The sequence below is a fragment of the Podarcis liolepis genome (assembly GCF_965112155.1).
Source record: "Podarcis liolepis genome assembly, chromosome: 4".
Lineage (NCBI taxonomy): Eukaryota > Metazoa > Chordata > Lepidosauria > Squamata > Lacertidae > Podarcis > Podarcis liolepis.
This window is the reverse complement of record NC_139558.1, coordinates 78,147,967-78,166,770: the sequence shown is the minus strand read 5'-3', so window position 1 is coordinate 78,166,770 and position 18,804 is coordinate 78,147,967. Positions and strand designations below refer to the sequence as shown.

Genomic DNA, 18,804 nt, shown 5'->3' with positions numbered 1-18,804 from the left:
CAATCCCCTGGAGCAAATTTAGGAAGGGTGTGGGGTACATGCAGGAAGACAGTTCCATTGTGTAAGCCGAAGGACTTGTGCTAACAAGACACATTAGTTGAATCCCACCCTTGATGAACTTGGGCCAGTCACTACCTCTCAACCTACCTAACCTACTCCACAAGGGTTTATGAGGACAAAATGGGAAAGCAGGAGAACCATGCACTTTGAGCAGGATCTATAAATGTAATAAATACATAAGCCTAACATACTAGGAAGTAAGGTCCAACTACATATGCAACAGTATTAGGTGATAAACGTTTCCTGGACTGTACCAATTCAGACAGCAGGTGGGAATGTTGTGTCACCTTTATGGAAAAATAATAGCACCATCTACCAATATACCATACGAGGGTAAAGCCTGGGATTGGGGGAATTTTCGGCTTTGACTTCCCCCAGTTTCTCATTGTTCTACTCATAAATTCTGTTCTCCTTATTTCCACATCAGTTTTGAAAATCCCATAAGAATCCACCAGTATTTCAGGGCTAATTTCTCCTAACATACATATTTTGTATGCATTTTTGCCTAATATACACATTTTTGCTAAACAATTTATCCTAATCCAATGCTTTTATATGTTATTTCCACTCAAATATGCATTTTCATGCATACCTTACCCTAACATATACGTTTTTGTATACATTACTTGTTTGGAGAACTGTACTGCAAAATTCAGGGAAGTGCAAATTTCAAAGTATGGCTGTGTTTCATTTTCATATATTGTTTTTAAAAGTGCAAATGTAGGCAGGTTTGCTTTAAGTGCAAACTGAACTGAATTTCTTGCCCATCCCTAACAAAGCCTAAGTTAAATCCCTCTCCCTGGTGCACTGCATTTTCGACATATATGGAGGCCTCATTGTCATTAGGGGGTGGGGATGCATTCAGAAAGATTGCTGATTTACAGCCTGAAGTTGTATAATCCAGAAAAATCTTGGCATTTGATTTTACTGCATGAGTACATTGGGCCTATGTATCATGGGACTTACTTCTGAGTAGACAAGCACAGGATTAAGCTGGAGGATACAAAAAGAAGCACCAGAAGTCCCTATCTATAATAAAAGGACTATAAATGAGCTAATCTTTTATGTTTAAACCTTCAAAAATACTAGCCATCACTGGTATTTTTCCCCTTGAAATGAGAAGGAATTGTAAGCATTTGGATTAGCATAAACTGCTGCCCAGCTGACAGCTTCAGAATCATAAAATGAATTGACTGGTGTCAAAACATACAGGACAATTAAAAATGATGTCAGAATTCTGTCCAAAATGAAACAAACATGTTCCTAATACAGTGCATACATTAAAACATTGCAACCATTTTATTATACAACTGCCTTTCCCCCAGGATCTATTTAAGGCATTTTGAGAATGCCATCTTCCCAACTATGTAAAGCCTTACTTGTTAAATAAATAAATCCAGGAATCAATCATTTTGTTTACAGCTGTAGCCTACACTTGTAGCTCTTTTAAAAAGTTGCAAAAATAAAGCACAGCAAAATGTATTTATAGCACAAATATACAAACCTAATTTAAAAGTGTCTTATCCATCACATTGATTTCCCATAAAGAAAGGAAAATAGCAGAACCGGGCAGGCTATATCACTAATCATTAGGTGACAGCTATTTCTTGGGGGTGGGGGTGGTAGGGAGAGGAGAAAAGCAATCAGTAGTTTGGGAACCTTAATGTGTTTCTTTGAAAGACCCTCCGATTTCAACAGGACCTGGTTCCACATCATTGTGCTCAAGGCTACAAGCTTTTGATGTACCAAAGACATACCAGTAGTGCCCTGGGCCCACGTTTAAAACTAGATTGGCATGCATCCCACCTCGACATTTAGCATACAGGTAAATAAAGAACAAGGTGTAGGGCTGCTAGATCAAATTAGAGCCCTGTCCAAGCCACAGTGATTCATTATTCACAAGAGTGGGGGTTTGACATGCTGAAGGGGGGGTGTACCACTGGTCCCACTCCACCCCAACATCCATGGATGTTTCCATTAGGAATGGAAGGCTATGCATGCAAGGATCTATGAAAGCAGGCTTGCCAACTACACACAACCACACTCAATGTGTGGACACTGAGGAGTGGGGCTGGAGAGCTGAATGGGTTTAAAGGTGGGGCTGATAGTGTGGCCCTATTGCCCTTTCAAAGCATCGAAACCCCTTCTTGCATTCAACAGTGGCTAGCCAGGTGCTTCTGAGAAACTCAGAAGCAAAGTATGAAGGCAGTAATCCTCCTCTGCTGGTAGTCTCTAGCATGTTGCAATCACAGGTACAGTGCCCCTGAACATGGAGGTTCTATTTTGCCATTATTGCTAATAGCTACCGATAGACCTGTTCTCCATGAATTTGTCTAAATACTTTTTAAAACTAGCAATCTCTGCATCTTAGAGGGATCCTTAAACGTGTCCTGATGGGCTTCAAAGAGGAACATATGCCTCCTGAAAACTTCATCTAGAACACGTGGTGCTCTTATTCCAGACTTCTTATAGCTCACGGTTCACATCTGCTTAGCATGAGCATCCCATGTTATGGAGATTATCTACCTTAGAATTTGCAAGTTATGGAACACATTTGTTTACCAAAAAAAAAAAAATAGAGCTACAAGTCTGAAATCCCATCTAATCACAGATGATGATAATATCTAATCATAGCCATGACATGGCATTTGAAAGCATGATAGAGGACCAGTTTAGGCCCAAGATCAGACACCAGCATTTTCAAAGCAAACTCCACATTTTAAACTCCAAAGTGCAGATTTATACCAAACAGCCTGGCACCATCCTAGTATTATACATGAAAGGCCACAGAATAATAGCCTTGCATCTGAACGTGTGAGCCTGACTGCACAGTGGAAACACAGTGGTGGGAACTAGCAGAATCCTGCAGAAGATTAGATGCAAATTTTAAAAAATTACAGAAAAAAATTGAAGAAGAATGCTTAGGAGATGCTCTGACCCAGCATGAATAATTTTACTTCAATAGGAAGCTTTAAAGAGGAAATGTGATGCTTTTCAATCGCAGCATGGCCATGTCACACCAACTACTGCCACCCCCGCCCCAAATTCTGTGTGTCCATCATGAGGAATAGGCCACAGCTCTCAAGCCACTTAATCCAGAGAAGGTCCATAGAAGACCCACACACACACACTCAGAATAAACGGTTTAAGGGCGACAGCCTAACAATTAAAATTTGTAGGCAATAAATCACTTTGCAGACCCTAATTGCAGGCTGCTGTATAATGGAACACGCCCAGCTAAGACCTTCATGCCCCTACCGTGCACACCACATTCATCGAGTGCAGGAAGGCGGCACTGCAAATGCGGGTGGAGAGTTCCACAAAGCAATCAAACACAGCCCCAAATACATGCCACAAATCAATATACAAATCATTCAGAGAAGACTGAACAATAGGCTCCGTTTGGCCAGTCATTAGGAAAAGCTACCATCCTCAGTTACATAATGGGCTTTTTTAAAAAAATAAAAAAGGCATCCTTTAAAATGTAGCTCAAGTGATTAATATAGAATAATAAGCCACGTGGACCACCTCGATGCACAGATGATAATGGACTTCAGAAGAGAATCACCCTGGCCACATTTTTGCCTATTTCCTTTCTTCATTTTCTCTCTCTCTCAAAAAAAGAGGTGACACCATCTGCCCCCATGTTAGCAGATGGGGCACGTTGTCCCTGTCTCCGCCTGCACGTTTTCCCAAAAAAAACCGCTGTAGCTATCAATGCATGAAATAAAGGTGTCTCCCCAGCATGCTCAAAGCAAGTGGACAGACATATCAGGATTCATTATTATTTTTTTAATGTAGAATAGAGAATTTCCCTAGTGCCTGGTGCCTTTGGCCAAATGAGGCAAGAGAAAGCCCAAAGGAGCCGGTTAAAGGGAGGGGGGACGTTTTGCCTCTGCTTCCACACAATGACAGGCGCCTTCTCCCCTAGACAGAGAGGGAACCTCCGCCTCCCCATCTCAGCTGTAGCCAAGCAGCCCAAAATGGTGCAAAAAAAATCGCAGAGCTCCCTAATTTGGCAAAGCAGGAAAGGGGAAAGAGAGAGAGAGAAAGCCCCGGAGCAGCCCCCTACCTAACCCAACCCGCATCCTTCCAAGATGCTCATCCCAAGACAATGGGGAGAGGTGTGTGCTGGGGAGGGGGAGGCACACACGCTTTTGACAGCCAGGACCTTTCTTTCTTTCTTTCTTTTTGCATTACAGGGACAGAGTGGGGGGGGGGCGCGAAAATGCCTCCCCCTCCCCGAGAAAGGCGGGCGGGCGGGCGAGGAGCTGCTCCTTTGCGCAGCGCTTACCTGTGCCTTGCAAATCGCGCAGCGTCCCTTCTCGCCTTCCCCACAAGCGCAGGCAGTTGCGCGGGCTGGCTGGCTGGCTGGCTGGCTTGGCGCAAAGGGGGTGGGTACCACCGGCGTCTCTCAGCAGACAAAGCCCTGCTCGGCGGCCACGAGCAGCAGCAGCGCCGTCCTGCTCTCGCACGGAGCTTGGCGGCTGCGGCTGCCTGAGGGGAGGGCTCGGCTGGCTTTGTGGCGGCTCCGCTCCCGGGCACCCTTCCTGCTGCCTCGCGGGCTGGCTGGCTAACGCGGCGGCTGAGTCGCTCCTGCAACCGCTTCGCCTTTCTTCTCCCTTCAGCCGCTTACGGGGCTCATTTGCATTCTTAGCCCGGCCCTCCTGGAAATGCGGCTCTTCGGGCTGGGCGAAGCGCGAGCGCGGCCTCTGCCCAGAGGGCGGCGCTGTTCCCACCGACACCGCCCTGCCCCGCCCTCCGCCGCCGGGGATGGTAGCGGCCCGGGAGGCTGCAGAAGGCGCCGGAAGGGAGGAAGATCTAGCCCGCCTCTGTCCCACAGGCTCAAAGAGGAAGTTAGAACTCGTCTGGAACGTGGGAAGCATAGGAGTCACCTCCTAGGGGCCGAGGTCCCTTCGCCCTCCCCAGCAAAATATTGGGGGGGCTGGTCCCCCCAAAGTTGATGGGCAAACTATTCAAATAGTGTGGGTGCGCCCCATTATGTGATCAATTATGTGGAGTGGGGCTTACCTGCCGCCCCCAACTGTCTTATTCATTGGGAGGAGACACTAAATACTGCCTCTGGGCAGGGGTGCCAACTTGAATAAAATGTTTTTTTGGGGGGGGACCTGCCCCACAAAATCACAAGACACGGCACACACACCATTAAATGGCAATGCCCATCAATCTGTAGAGAGAGTGACCCTCTCCAGTATTTTATGGGGGCGGGGCGAAGGGCTCTAGGAGTTGGCACCTATGCCTCTTGAGCATGCAAAGAGAGGCAACGGCTTTTTTAAAAGTGTGGAGGCCAAAGCCTGACTTTGGGGAAAGTTTCCCCCCCCTCCCTCTCTCTTTTCAAAGGTGATCCCTGCAATATTAGGAATGGTGTGTGGGAACAAATGCAGCGCAGCTTTTCCTGACCAACCCACAGAATCTGCCAGGGTGATGTAAAAAGGTAAAGGACCCCTGACCATTAGGTCCAGTCGCGGACGACTCTGGGGTTGCGGCGCTCATCTCACTTTATTAGCCGAAGGAGCCGGCGTACAGCTTCCGGGTCATGTGGCCAGCATGACTAAGCCACCTCTGGCAAACCAGAGCAGCACACGGAAACACCGTTTACCTTCCTGCTGGAGTGGTACCTATTTATCTACTTGCACTTGGACGTGCTTTCGAACTGCTAGGTTGGCAGGAGCAGGGACCGAGCAACGGGAGCTCACCCCGTCGCGGGGATTTGAACCGCCGACCTTCTGATCGGCAAGTCCTAGGCTCTGTGGTTCAACCCACAGCGCCACACGCATCCCTGCCAGGGTGATGTAGGGGCATCCTATAGGCAAGAACAGGATGCTGCTGGACTAGATGGGGCCTTTGGTGCAGCAGGCTCTGCTTACACTCTTAGGGGTACCAACCAGCAGTCTGGCATCCCTGTAGAAACAGATATGCACATGCTAATAATGAATACAAGCGCTGCTTCAGATTAATGTTTCTATGTGCACATAGTCCACTGGTTTAGTCCTTTTGCTCTGGATTAAATACTGTCACCTTCCCATGCTAATTAGCCACTCACTATATCCTAATAGCAGGGTTAGCCAAAGACATTTTCTTGCCTGAGACAGTGTACAAGATGGCATCCTTGTACATCCTTGTACACTGGATGGCATACAGAAGCTGACCAAACAGAGTCCTGTTTCATTACGGGTGTCAAGAGGGTCGCTTCCAGAGCAGGTTACCCAGGACAGACCATGGGCAACAGGCTGTGTGGCTAGTGGAGGGTGGTAGGGGTTATTTGCTAGTTCAACAGCTGCCTCTGGTTAAAGCCAGTAGTGGTGTGGATGACCACCCCATGACAAATTCCACCTACTCTACAGAGGCGTCTCTTTATATCATTGTTAGATGGTCAACCGACTCACAAACTATAGAACGCCATCAATGGGATTGGCTAGTGGATGGATGAATGAGTGACTGATGGAAATGATTCAGCTCCTCTGGATTGTAAGAAACAAGTGGGACCTGCAACAAATAGTTGTGGTGCAAGCTCCTTTCTAAAAGTGCTATCCTGCTCAGGCTTCTAGCTAGCCGTTGCTCCCAGCAGACGTGAATTCCTCTCCTCCTACACCCCACGTCACGGTTTTCTGGTCCAACTGACACACTACATTCCGCTGCTCACTCCTCGTTGGGCTATTTTTCAAGGGGTTGCCCAACTGCGTGTGTTTTTTGTTTGTTTGTTTTTCACTTATACAAATCACAGGGTTTTCACAAGCATGGGACCTTCTGGATGCAAAACATGTGCTTTCCCGCCGAGCCAGGGCCCTTTCCAAACCACACCCCCATGCCACCAGGAGGAAGTGGTTCCTACCCCTTTATCCCAGAATTCAAGTGGTGTAACCTGATATTTGAAGCACACAGGAGGGACTTTTTCAGCCTGCAATCTCCATTTCTAACAAAGTCTATAAGCTGACCTCATGGCTACAACATCCAGCCTAATATATGTCCTTGTTTTGGTTTTTATTCTTCCTCATCTGCACCCCCTATCTTGTTGCAGCACCTAGACTGACAAAGAGTTCTTTGGAACCTGGAAGCTTGCCACAATTTTCTGACATTTTAGTAGGTCCTGAATCTGATAAAGGTATTGGTCAACTGTGGATTTTGGATGGTCCCCTCCCCTTATAGCTACCTTTGCTTTTTATATAATAAACATTTTCTGTAATGCACATCTAAGGTATTTCATACCAGGCATAGCTACAGTATAAATTTATATCAGTTGTGTGACACCCAGTATCAGTGCCGGATTTACGTATAAGCTAAACAAGCTACAGCTTAGGACCCCACTCTCTTGGCCCCCCCCAAAAAAAATCACTATTAATATACTTCTTCTTAATTGTATTTCAGTTCAACAATTACTTTGATAAAATACGTATTTTGTTCTGTGTAAATGGCTTTTGATACCTATTAGGTCCATGAATATATGCTATATATACACAAAACAGTGACACAAACACAAAAAAGTGACAATTTTTTGTTGACAAAGGACAGCTGGACATGTAATGGGCCCCATTACCTTCAGTAGCTTAGGGCCTCATCAAACCTAAATCCGGCCCTGCACAGTATCATGTCCTTCCCAAAGAATCTTGGTAATTCTAGTCTGACACACTACAGAAACTCATCTGTTAGAGGGTCTCAGCCTTCTTGCAGAAATACAATTTCCAAGTGTCCCCAGGAAAGAGGAAATGACCATTGAACTACTTGGTCTTGTAGATATGCTTCTTTATCGGTGTGTGCCTGAACCATCTGTTTGGGAGAGTTAGGCCTTAGCTCAATGGTAAACCACATGCAAAAACCCCTGGTTCAACCCCTGACATCTGGTTGGGCTGGGAAGGCTGTTTGAAACCATGAAGATCTGCTGCCAGCTGAATGGGTTGCGATACAGAAAAGCAGGTTTTTTCAGCTCACACTGGTCTGTTTGTTTGCATAGGAAATGGCCACAGTAATTGAACCAGTCTCCACATAAGAGGGATTAGTATTTGTATAAGTTATCCACATTGTTCCAGTTCCCAGAGATGAACATCAGCCAGGCAAGCAAGGAGTAAGAATTTAACACACCAATGTGTGTGGATGCCTGTTGTCTTTGTCCATGGAGTTTTCCTGGTAGGGATACTGGAGTGGCTTGCCGGTTCCTGCTCCACCTTGCCAACAAAGGTCCGTATAGTTAAAGCTATGGTTTTCCCAGTAGTGATGTAGGGAAGTGAGAGCTGGACCATAAAGAAGGCTGATCGCCGAAAAATTGATGCTTTTGAATTATGGTGTTGGAGGAGACTCTAGAGAGTCCCATGGACTGCAAGAAGATCAAACCTATCCATTCTTAAGAAAATCAGCTCTGAGTGCTCACTGGAAGGACAGATCGTGAAGCTGAGGCTCCAATACTTTGGCCACCTTATGAGAAGAGAAGACTCCCTGGAAAAGACCCTGATGTTGGGAAAGATGGAGGGCACAAGGAGAAGGGGACGACAGAGGACGAGATGGTTGGACAGTGTTCTCGAAGCTACCAGCATGAGTTTGACCAAACTGCGGGAGGCAGTGGAAAACAGGAGTGCCTGGCGTGCTCTGGTCCATGGGGTCACGAAGAGTTGGACACAACTAAACAACAACAACAAATGTGCGGATGGCAGGAGACAGATGTTCATAGCATGTGAACTTGTCCGTCAAAAGTGTCTTTGATTATAATCATTTAAAAAATAAAAAATAAAGACCACATTAAAGCTAAGGCTTTGATCTTATGGGAGATCCGATAACTCAGTGGTAGACCACAAGCTTTGCACACAGCAGGTCCCAGGTCCAACCTTGGGCATCACTAGTTAAAAGGATCAGGTAGCAGATGATGTGAATGAGCCTCCACCTAGGACCCCAGGAAGCCACTTCCGGTCAGACACAAGACGAGCTGGAGAAATAGACTGATCTCTTACAAGGCAGTTTCCTGTGCTCACGTTTGTAGGTTTATCACTTGATTTTTCAACAACAGATGACTGGCAATTGAACATGTGAACCCTGGAAAGCATGGGCGATGCAATAAGCCCTACATGTAACCCGGGTTTGCTCAGGGCCAAGAACATTTCTAATTTGTGTTCTGACTATAGGTAGACCTTAAATGTGCATAGCTGGTGGCTTTCCGCATTAAAATGCATCCAAGCATAAGTGCTTGAAGGATCAAGACTTTGCTTGTAAGGATTTTGAGAGAAAACACCATGAATTATATATGTGGGCGTGCTCTCCATAAGTGATGCAGTACACGTCTGTTTGTACTTGGGTGCTGAAAATGCAGCTAAAATTTGTATGTGTGGCTGGCTAGCAGGGCCTGTACCACCTTTGTTTTGGCTGTCTGCTCTTTTAACAGCTGCTGAATAAGTGAGCATTGTTTTATGCAGCAGACAGCTACTCTGTGTCCAAAACATGGTTCTAAAGCTTTGTCAGCATCGCTTTCCCCCCCAGTTCTGCTGGCAGTGTTTGGGCTTGTCTGTCATCCTTATAGATTGTTCTTTTTCTCTCTCCCTCTCTTTCTTCTCATTGTAACAGTCTAAAAGAAGAATTACAGCATTATAAAAGGACAACCTAAGTAACCCGCATTCCCTGAGAACCGGGAAGATTATTGGCTTGCTTTTGGAGGCAATGTTTTTGAGTGTCAGGAAGAATGAGCAATAGTTGCAGAAGAAGAAGGAAAGAATGAAGGAACATGGATAGCCAACCTGGGGGGAAATTCAGCAACTCTTAGCTAGCTTGTATGGTCAGATCTACATATTCAGGCTTGAAAACAGCGCTCTATGCATGGTGGATGGGGGGGGGGATGCAGACCCTAGGCTAAAAGGAATCTCCCACCCTTAAGGTAAATGATTCCTCCAGCACCGCTGTCAACATTTCCAAACATTTCCTGCAAATGCTGGTCACCTGTTAGGTGGCTGAAAAAGAGAGGAAAGTGCTTCAAAAAGTTAAACACACGAGTGTTCTCTCTCTCATATGCCCACAGGTGGTTAGTGCTGTTAGTAAGGGAAGCGGGTGGTGTTGTGGTCTAACCACTAAGCCCCCTGGGTTTGCTGATCAGAAGGTCGGCGGTTTGAATCTGCATGACGGAGTGAACTCCTGTTGCTCTGTCCCAGCTTCTGCCAACCTAGCTGTTTGAAAGCATGCCAGTGCAAGTAGATAAATAGGTACCACTGTGGTGGGGAGGTAAACGGTGTTTCCATGTGCTCTGGCACTCATCATGGTTCTCCATGGGTCAGTAGCTGGAAAGCTGTCTGGACAAACATCGGGTCCCTCAGCCTGAAAAGCGAGGTGAGTGCCATACCCCATAGTTGCCTTTGACTGGGCTTAACCATCCAGGGGTCTTTTACCTTTTACCTTGACTAAACATCTCATAAGCAGTAGATGTGAATGTATGAACAGTGCATGCATATCCTCTACTCAACTGCACCTGCCTTTTGCCTTCGCTTGGGGAGATTTGCCTGCTGAAATCAGTTTTTACTTGATGATCTTCCTTGCTTTATCTAGGTGTCAGCGCAAGAGGTGTGCCCCCATGTCCACCCGAGTCAGTTCGCATATGATGAAATTTGCTCCGACGTGCACAGATAACACCTCGCACAAATGACTTGCTTGCAAGAGTAATGTAGGCTGCTGTGAAGCATATCTACAGAAGACGTAAACGCAGTTCTCTTTAGCAAAGTTTCACCACCCACCATGGGACACAGTGAAAGCTACCAAAATGGTCTCTTTTTTGCTTTCCCAAAGCTGTGCAGCTCACACAAAGCGTCCATTCATCTAAGTGGCGTGTTTGAACATCTCAGAGACAAGCCATATTGCATACAAAAACTTACAGGCTGTGAATACGGTATCTTCATTGGCAAATAACTGATCTGTTCTGAAATCTCTTGGAGTTTGTTGCTCGGATGTCAGAAGTTTGTGCCAAGGGGAAATAGACCTTGAATTGCGTATTCTAAGGTCTGTGAACATTAGTTAAATGAAGCTATTTCTATTCTTAGAGGCTACAGACCATACATTTTCAAAGGGCATCTCTCTTTTTTGTTCAAATTGGGACCGTAGGGTGTTTTCAGAGTCTTTGATGAAAATGGACAGATGACACGCTGTGACTCAGTCACATGGCTCAGCCATCTTCCACTAAACAACATAAGGAGGAGTATACAGTTCTTCTATGATAAATCAAATATGCAAACAATGGCAGTAGTTGTCTCCCAGAAACTGAACTGTTGCTTTTGCCTGGCATGTGTCTTACAGGTCATATACAGTAGGGGAGAGGCCCAGTGTCTATGAAACAAGCCCTCTCTTGATATACTGTCCACGTTAGGACAGAAACAAATGGGAGGAGGTTAACACTTCTGCTGTAATCCAGAATTCCAGTTAGGTAGATGCAGTTAATTAGTGTAGCTGTGGTATAGCTGGAGTTCACAATAGTTTAATCTCCATTAATATGTTAGGCGTGTAATAATTTGATAGCCATATCCAAATTAATATTTCTCCCACATACTTAGTTGGGAGAAACACGCTTTTGTCTGCTTCATGGGGTGGGGGGGGGGGGGAGAGGCATCAACCCCTTTGTCAGAAATCAGTAATCACATTTTTCAGGATGGATAATAATAATAATAATAATAAATTTTATTTATATCCCGCCCTCCCCAGCCGAAGCCGGGCTCAGGGCGGCTAACAACAATAAAACAGTACAAAAGTACAACATAAACAACATTCTAAAATCATTCATTATAAAAATTAATTAATTCAAGCCACGGGCCACCATTGGGCCAGAGCTCTGCGAAGATTGCCGAGGGAGGGAGTCAGGCTGTGCCCTGGCCAAAGGCCTGGTGGAACAGCTCTGTCTTGCAGGCCCTGCGGAAGGATGTCAAGTCCCGCAGGGCCCTGGTCTCTTGTGACAGAGTGTTCCACCAGATCGGAGCCACAGCCGAAAAAGCCCTGGCTCTAGTTGGGGCCAGCCTAACTTCTCTGTGGCCTGGGACCTTCAAGAGGTTTTTATTTGAAGACCGTAGGTTTCTCTGTGGGGCATACCAGGAGAGGCGGTCCCGTAGGTACGAGGGTCCTAGGCCATATAGGGCTTTAAAGGTTAAAACCAGCACCTTAAACCTGATCCTGTACTCCACCGGGAGCCAGTGCAGCTGGTATAGCACCGGGTGAATGTGATCTCGCAGCGAAGACCTCGTAAGGAGTCTCGCTGCAGCATTCTGCACCCGCTGGAGTTTCTGGGTCAGTCTCAAGGGCAGCCCCACGTAGAGCGAGTTACAATAATCCAGTCTGGAGGTGACCGTCGCGTGGATCACAGTGGCTAGGTCAGGGCGAGAGAGGTAAGGAGCCAACTGCTTAGCTTGGCGGAGATGGAAAAATGCCGCCTTTGTTATAGCTGCAATCTGCGCCTCCATGGAAAGGGAGGTGTCGAAGATTACACCCAAACTCTTAACGGACGGTGCTGGCACTAATTGCGCCCCCGCAAGAGATGGGAGTTGCCCCCCCAATCCCATATCGCCCCGTCCCAGCCACAGGACCTCTGTCTTCGAAGGATTTAGCTTCAACCGGCTCCCACGTAACCATCCAGCCACAGCTTCCAAACATCTGGTCAGTGTGTCTGGGGCCGAGTCAGGATGGCCATCCATCAACAGATAGAGTTGGGTGTCATCGGCATACTGATGACAACCCAGCCCAAAACTCCGAACAAGCTGGGCGAGGGGGCGCATAAAGATGTTGAAAAGCATCGGGGAGAGTATCGCACCCTGAGGTACTCCACACACCAAGGAGTGGCGCGATGACAATTCCCCCCCAAGCGCCACCCTCTGTCCCCGACCAGAGAGAAACGAGCGCAGCCATTGAAGGACTGTGCCCTGGATCCCCACGTCGGCAAGGCGGTGGTCCAGAAGTTCGTGATCGACCATGTCGAAAGCTGCTGATAGATCTAGAAGAATCAGCAGCCCCGACCCGCCTCGATCCAGCTGTCTCCGAAGGTCATCTGTTAGGGCGACCAGAGCCGTCTCGGTCCCATGACCAGCGCGGAAGCCGGACTGGAATGGATCCAGAGCCGATGTTTCATCCAGAAACCCACCAAGCTGTTCAGCAACCGCTCTCTCAATCACCTTACCCAGGAACGGAAGATTCGAAACCGGGCGGTAATTGGATAGATCTAAAGGATCTAATGATGTTTTCTTTAAGAGCGGGCGCACCACTGCCTCCTTCAGTTCCCCTGGGAATGTCCCCGTGCCAAGGGACAAATTGATGATATCCCCCAGGAGGGCCCGCACCTCGTCTGGACACGCTCTAATCAGCCAAGACGGGCACGGGTCGAGAGGACAGGTGGTGGGCTTTCCAGCTCGGAGGAGTCTGTCCACATCGGCTGGGGATATCTGGTCGAAGTGGTCCAATACTGGACCCGAGGACAGTCGAGGGGCCTCCAGTTCCTTTATTGTATCCAAATTGGCAGGGAGGTCATGGCGGAGCGACAAGACCTTCTCCGCAAAAAAGCTCGCAAATGCCTCACAGCCGTTTGTCAATTTGTTATTTAAATTTGGCTGTCCCTCAAGGGACGTTAAAGACCTGATTATGCTAAATAATTGCGCTGGGCGAGAGCTAGCGGATGCAATGGAGGCCGAGAAGTATGACTTCTTAGCAGCCTTCACCGCCATCTCGTAGGTTTTCATAAAAACCCTATAAGATGTTCTTGAGGCTCCGTCACGGGCACCCCGCCATACTCGCTCTAGCCGTCTGAGGTCCCGCTTCATTTTCCGGAGCTCCTCGGTAAACCAGGGAGCCCGGTTTCTGCGGGGTCGCAGAGGGCGCTTAGGTGCGACCTCATCGATGGCTGCCAGGAGCTGGGTATTCCAGCCCTCAACAAGCTCAGTCAATGAGTCGCCAGGGGGAGCAAGGTCCCGCAAGGCTTGACGGAATCTATCGGGGTCCATCAGCCTCCGCGGGCGAGCCCAAATCGGCTCGCCACCTAAGCAGGGTGGGGGTGGGAAGTCAATCCTGGCTTTCAGAGCGTAGTGATCAGACCATGGCACCTTCATCGAAGGAGACATGATCACATCTATACCGACGCCAAAGATCAAATCCAGCGTGTGGCCTGCTTGATGTGTGGGGCCCGAAACAAACTGGGAGAGCCCTAGTGTCGCCATGGAAGACACCAGGTCCAGAGCCTGTGAGGAGGGAGTGGCATCAGCATGGATGTTGAAGTCCCCCAATACCAATAGGTTAGGGAACTCCAAGGCCCAGCCGGCCACCGCCTCCAATAGGCCTGACAGGGTGGCTGCTGGTGCGCTAGGTGGCCGGTACACCAGCCAGACAGCCAAGCTCTCCTCGGAGCCCCACACTAGGCCAACACATTCGATGCCGGGGATCGATGGCGATGGTAGAGCCCTGAAAGAACAATCTTCCCGGATTAATAATGCCACCCCTCCCCCCCGGCCCACAGTCCGCGACTGGTGGAGGACAGAGAAACCCGGGGGCGCCATCTCTCGTAAGGTAACTGTTGCCCCTTCGCGCACCCAGGTCTCCGTCACACAAGCCAGGTCGACCCCCTGCGAGATAAAGAAATCTCGCAGGGTGGCGGTTTTATTGCCTATAGACCTGGCATTGCACAGCACCAGTGACGGAGGTGAGTAATCCTTGCTCACCCTACCCTCGTCCCTCGGGATGGGGCGCAGATTGGAAAGGGTACGAGCGTATCCATATCTCGATCCCCTTCGCCTGTAACATCTGCCCCCACCGCCATACCTCCCTCGCCCCTCCACGGTAGCAATCCCAGGCCTCATAATGGCCTCCATTGATGGCAATTAATATTATTCTTTCGCAGCCTAAACCAATAAAACCTTAAAACAATAAAAACAAAAAACAAAAACAACCCAGAAAACAATAAAACAATACAGACAAAAACTGCAAAAATTACAAATTCATCAAAATCTAACAAATTCCCCAGCCCACCCAAACATCCATCCCACCCCCATATATAAAATCGAAAGGGAAAGGGAAATATTAAAAAACAAAAACAAAACAAAACATGTTAAAAAGAGCTCTGCACTCCTCCGGGTCCTCCTGGGCAGTAGCAGCATCAATGGCAACAACCATCCTTGTGAGGCCCCACCCTGGGCCAGATAGTAAGTGGCAGGAGCAGTCCTTGTGAGGCCTGTCAGGCCCTCCCTAGGCCAGGTGGTAAGTGGCAAGAAGGAGCAGGGCCCTCAGGCACTCACCACAGGGAAGTCTTCCTGGGCAGCAGAGCAGTCCTTGTGAGGCCCCAGGCCCCGCCCCAAGCCAGATGGTGAGTGGCCAGAGCAGGGCCCTCAGGCACTCACCACAGGGAAGTCTTCCTGGGCAGCAGAGCAGTCCTTGTGAGGCCCCAGGCCCCGCCCCAAGCCAGATGGTGAGTGGCAAGAGCAGGGCCCTCAGGCACTCACGCAGGAGAGTCTTCCTGGGCAGCAGAGCAGTCCTTGTGAGGCCCCAGGCCCCGCCCCAAGCCAGATGGTGAGTGGCCAGAGCAGGGCCCTCAGGCACTCACCACAGGGAAGTCTTCCTGGGCAGCAGAGCAGTCCTTGTGAGGCCCCAGGCCCCGCCCCAAGCCAGATGGTAAGTGGCAAGAGCAGGGCCCTCAGGCACTCACCACAGGGAAGTCTTCCTGGGCAGCAGAGCAGTCCTTGTGAGGCCCCAGGCCCCGCCCCAAGCCAGATGGTAAGTGGCAAGAGCAGGGCCCTCAGGCACTCACCACAGGGAAGTCTTCCTGGGCAGCAGAGCAGTCCTTGTGAGGCCCCAGGCCCCGCCCCAAGCCAGATGGTAAGTGGCAAGAGCAGGGCCCTCAGGCACTCACGCAGGAGAGTCTTCCTGGGCAGCAGAGCAGTCCTTGTGAGGCCCCAGGCCCCGCCCCAAGCCAGATGGTAAGTGGCAAGAGCAGGGCCCTCAGGCACTCACCACAGGGAAGTCTTCCTGGGCAGCAGAGCAGTCCTTGTGAGGCCCCAGGCCCCGCCCCAAGCCAGATGGTGAGTGGCAAGAGCAGGGCCCTCAGGCACTCACGCAGGAGAGTCTTCCTGGGCAGCAGAGCAGTCCTTGTGAGGCCCCAGGCCCCGCCCCAAGCCAGATGGTGAGTGGCCAGAGCAGGGCCCTCAGGCACTCACCACAGGGAAGTCTTCCTGGGCAGCAGAGCAGTCCTTGTGAGGCCCCAGGCCCCGCCCCAAGCCAGATGGTAAGTGGCAAGAGCAGGGCCCTCAGGCACTCACCACAGGGAAGTCTTCCTGGGCAGCAGAGCAGTCCTTGTGAGGCCCCAGGCCCCGCCCCAAGCCAGATGGTAAGTGGCAAGAGCAGGGCCCTCAGGCACTCACCACAGGGAAGTCTTCCTGGGCAGCAGAGCAGTCCTTGTGAGGCCCCAGGCCCCGCCCCAAGCCAGATGGTAAGTGGCAAGAGCAGGGCCCTCAGGCACTCACCACAGGGAAGTCTTCCTGGGCAGCAAAGCAGTCCTTGTGAGGCCCCAGGCCCCGCCCCAAGCCAGATGGTGAGTGGCAAGAGCAGGGCCCTCAGGCACTCACCACAGGGAAGTCTTCCTGGGCAGCAGATGAAACTGTATTATAACAAATCACACAAAGGAAAGGCCCTTAAAGGAAAATAGGGCTGTTAGCATAGAAAGACAACATACATTTGATTGAAACAAATTATGAAAATCTGATTCAAGGTTCCGTTTCAGAGATGGCAAGCAGTTTAATGGATAATGTTTGTGCAATCGACAATAAAGAATCATAAGCTTGAGCGTTGGCTTTCAGATATCCTGGTCTAACATTGCAAAAGACAAGTAAACTGCCTCAGAAGTAAAAATAGTTTTTTTCAAAGGAAGTAAGACAGATTCAAGGAAGCTAAGGCTATCAATGGCTACATGTCCTGATGGTTGTCTATTACTTCCAGCATCATAAGATGCCTCTGAATCCCAGTGGTTGGAGGAGGAGAAGAGCAGGAGAGAAATATTGCTTTCATGGCAAGACTGTGAGCTTCCCATAGGAAACTGATGGCCAGTTTGGGAACCAGGATATTGGAATTAATAGGGCTTTGGTTTCATCCAGTCAGGTTGTTCTTATGTTCTTATTACAAAATTACTCTCTCTATATATGCCAGCTATAAACATGTATTTTCATACTTGAGCATTAAATAAGGGTAAAATAAACATTTTAACCACCTATGACTTAATTAGGAGTCTATTAATGCAGGGAAGACTTTTCAAAAGCTACTTCTGGGAGGGAAAAGCAGTGACACAGGCCATTTTAGGGGAGCAAGGATTTAAGCCCTGCTGTATAAGGACTTCAATATATATGACAAAAAGCTAGAGGAGTGGATGAGGCAGTGTGAATTTTCTTTGGGTGTGGAATACCCATTACTCCTCACTACCCTGCCACCCTGGGCTTCTTCAAGAGGAAGGGCAGCTATAAACTGCATGAATTTGTGAGCAAATAAATACCCCCCCCCCCTAGAAGCACCCCAGAGTTAACCAAATAGGAGGTTAAGAAAGTGATGAGGAAAGGTTGGGCGGGCAGGAAGGTCATAAATTAAGCAGATACAACCAGTCACACTTCTGATTGCAGGTCTGTAACCAGATGCTTTCTTTGAAGTCTGAGTACATCCAGAAAGCTGAACGGAGCGTCTCAGCACCAGCAGCAATGGACAGAGCCCAGCTGCAGCAGCAGCTAACACCAGCATAGAGGCAAAGAAGGCCCAGCGTTGAGAAGTAGGAGCCAAGTTTGACAGCCAGGATTCCTGAAACTGCTGAGCTGTGAACAGTGTCTGCAGCAGCGGGGTGGAGAGTTGAAAGACAGAAGCTGGGAAATCGGCTTGCAGATTTGCAACGGTTGGAGAACAATAGGAGACACAGTAACAACCACTAAGGAACTTCAAGCAGCTTAGAAAGTGGGCAAGGCAAGAAAAGAGAGGTAATATTTTTGCAACTGGGCTTCACAGGTCATCATGAAGGTTAAAAGCTAAACTGTTAATAATGCATTTGATTTATTGCTTGCATTTATACCCCCCTTTTCCTTCAAGGAGTCCCAGCGCCAGCTGTACCATTAGGCGGAGTGAGGCAGCAAATAGTCCCTTCTATTACTCATGTACAGTAAAAGTAGCCAGAGGAACATGTTCTGTTTTTGGAACAGCGTTTTAACCACGGGCGGCATGATGAGTTAGAGAGTCTGCTCTGGCTGGAGTTCTTGAGCACTTGGCACTTCTGTAAAGGTTTTGTGAACCAACGCCTAGTAGAACAAATTTAATTCAAATTTTCCAGGGCTAATCTATTACCCAACATAAGCCCTTTATGTGCTCCCACTGGATGTTGCAGCAATTGCTGGTTTGCAGAAGAGAGATTTCCTTTGTTAAGGGGATTTTCTGCCCTAGCCATTATGAGAAACTAAGAACAGAACAACACATCAGACCATTTGGTTTAGCAAAAACACAAACGCTTAGCAAAACCACTTATAATGATTGACTTGTCCCAGTAGCAGTCTAAATTAAGTTGCTTTGCATCAAACTTTTTATTGCCCAAGAAAAATTGTATTAAAGAATTTGTATGGTATATTTTGCTTTCCAATAATCTTTGAATTAGTGCTATGAAGCTGACTTTTATGGATTACTTCCTTAGGCAAATACATTCTCTGCTTGAATAGCTCAATGAAACAGAAAGACTTCATTTTAAAGAGTCGTAATAGGGGCCTCCAAACCAGACTTGTGGTACTGGTT

General features: G+C 48.3%; 1 protein-coding gene across 4 annotated transcripts in view; it reads right to left on the bottom strand.

The window, feature by feature from the left end:
- DCLK1 (doublecortin like kinase 1) overlaps positions 1 to 4,913 on the bottom strand; it is a 207,135-nt gene extending 202,222 nt beyond the window's left edge. For 2 of the 4 annotated variants that reach the window (XM_083498895.1, XM_083498893.1), the window contains exon 1: positions 4,355 to 4,727. The gene's annotated coding sequence lies outside the window, so the exon portion shown is untranslated. Of the gene's footprint in view, positions 1 to 4,354 lie in introns of all 4 variants that reach the window. The other 2 variants (XM_083498897.1, XM_083498894.1) reach the window with 2 other exon arrangements.
- Positions 4,914 to 18,804: the final 13,891 nt, after the last annotated feature.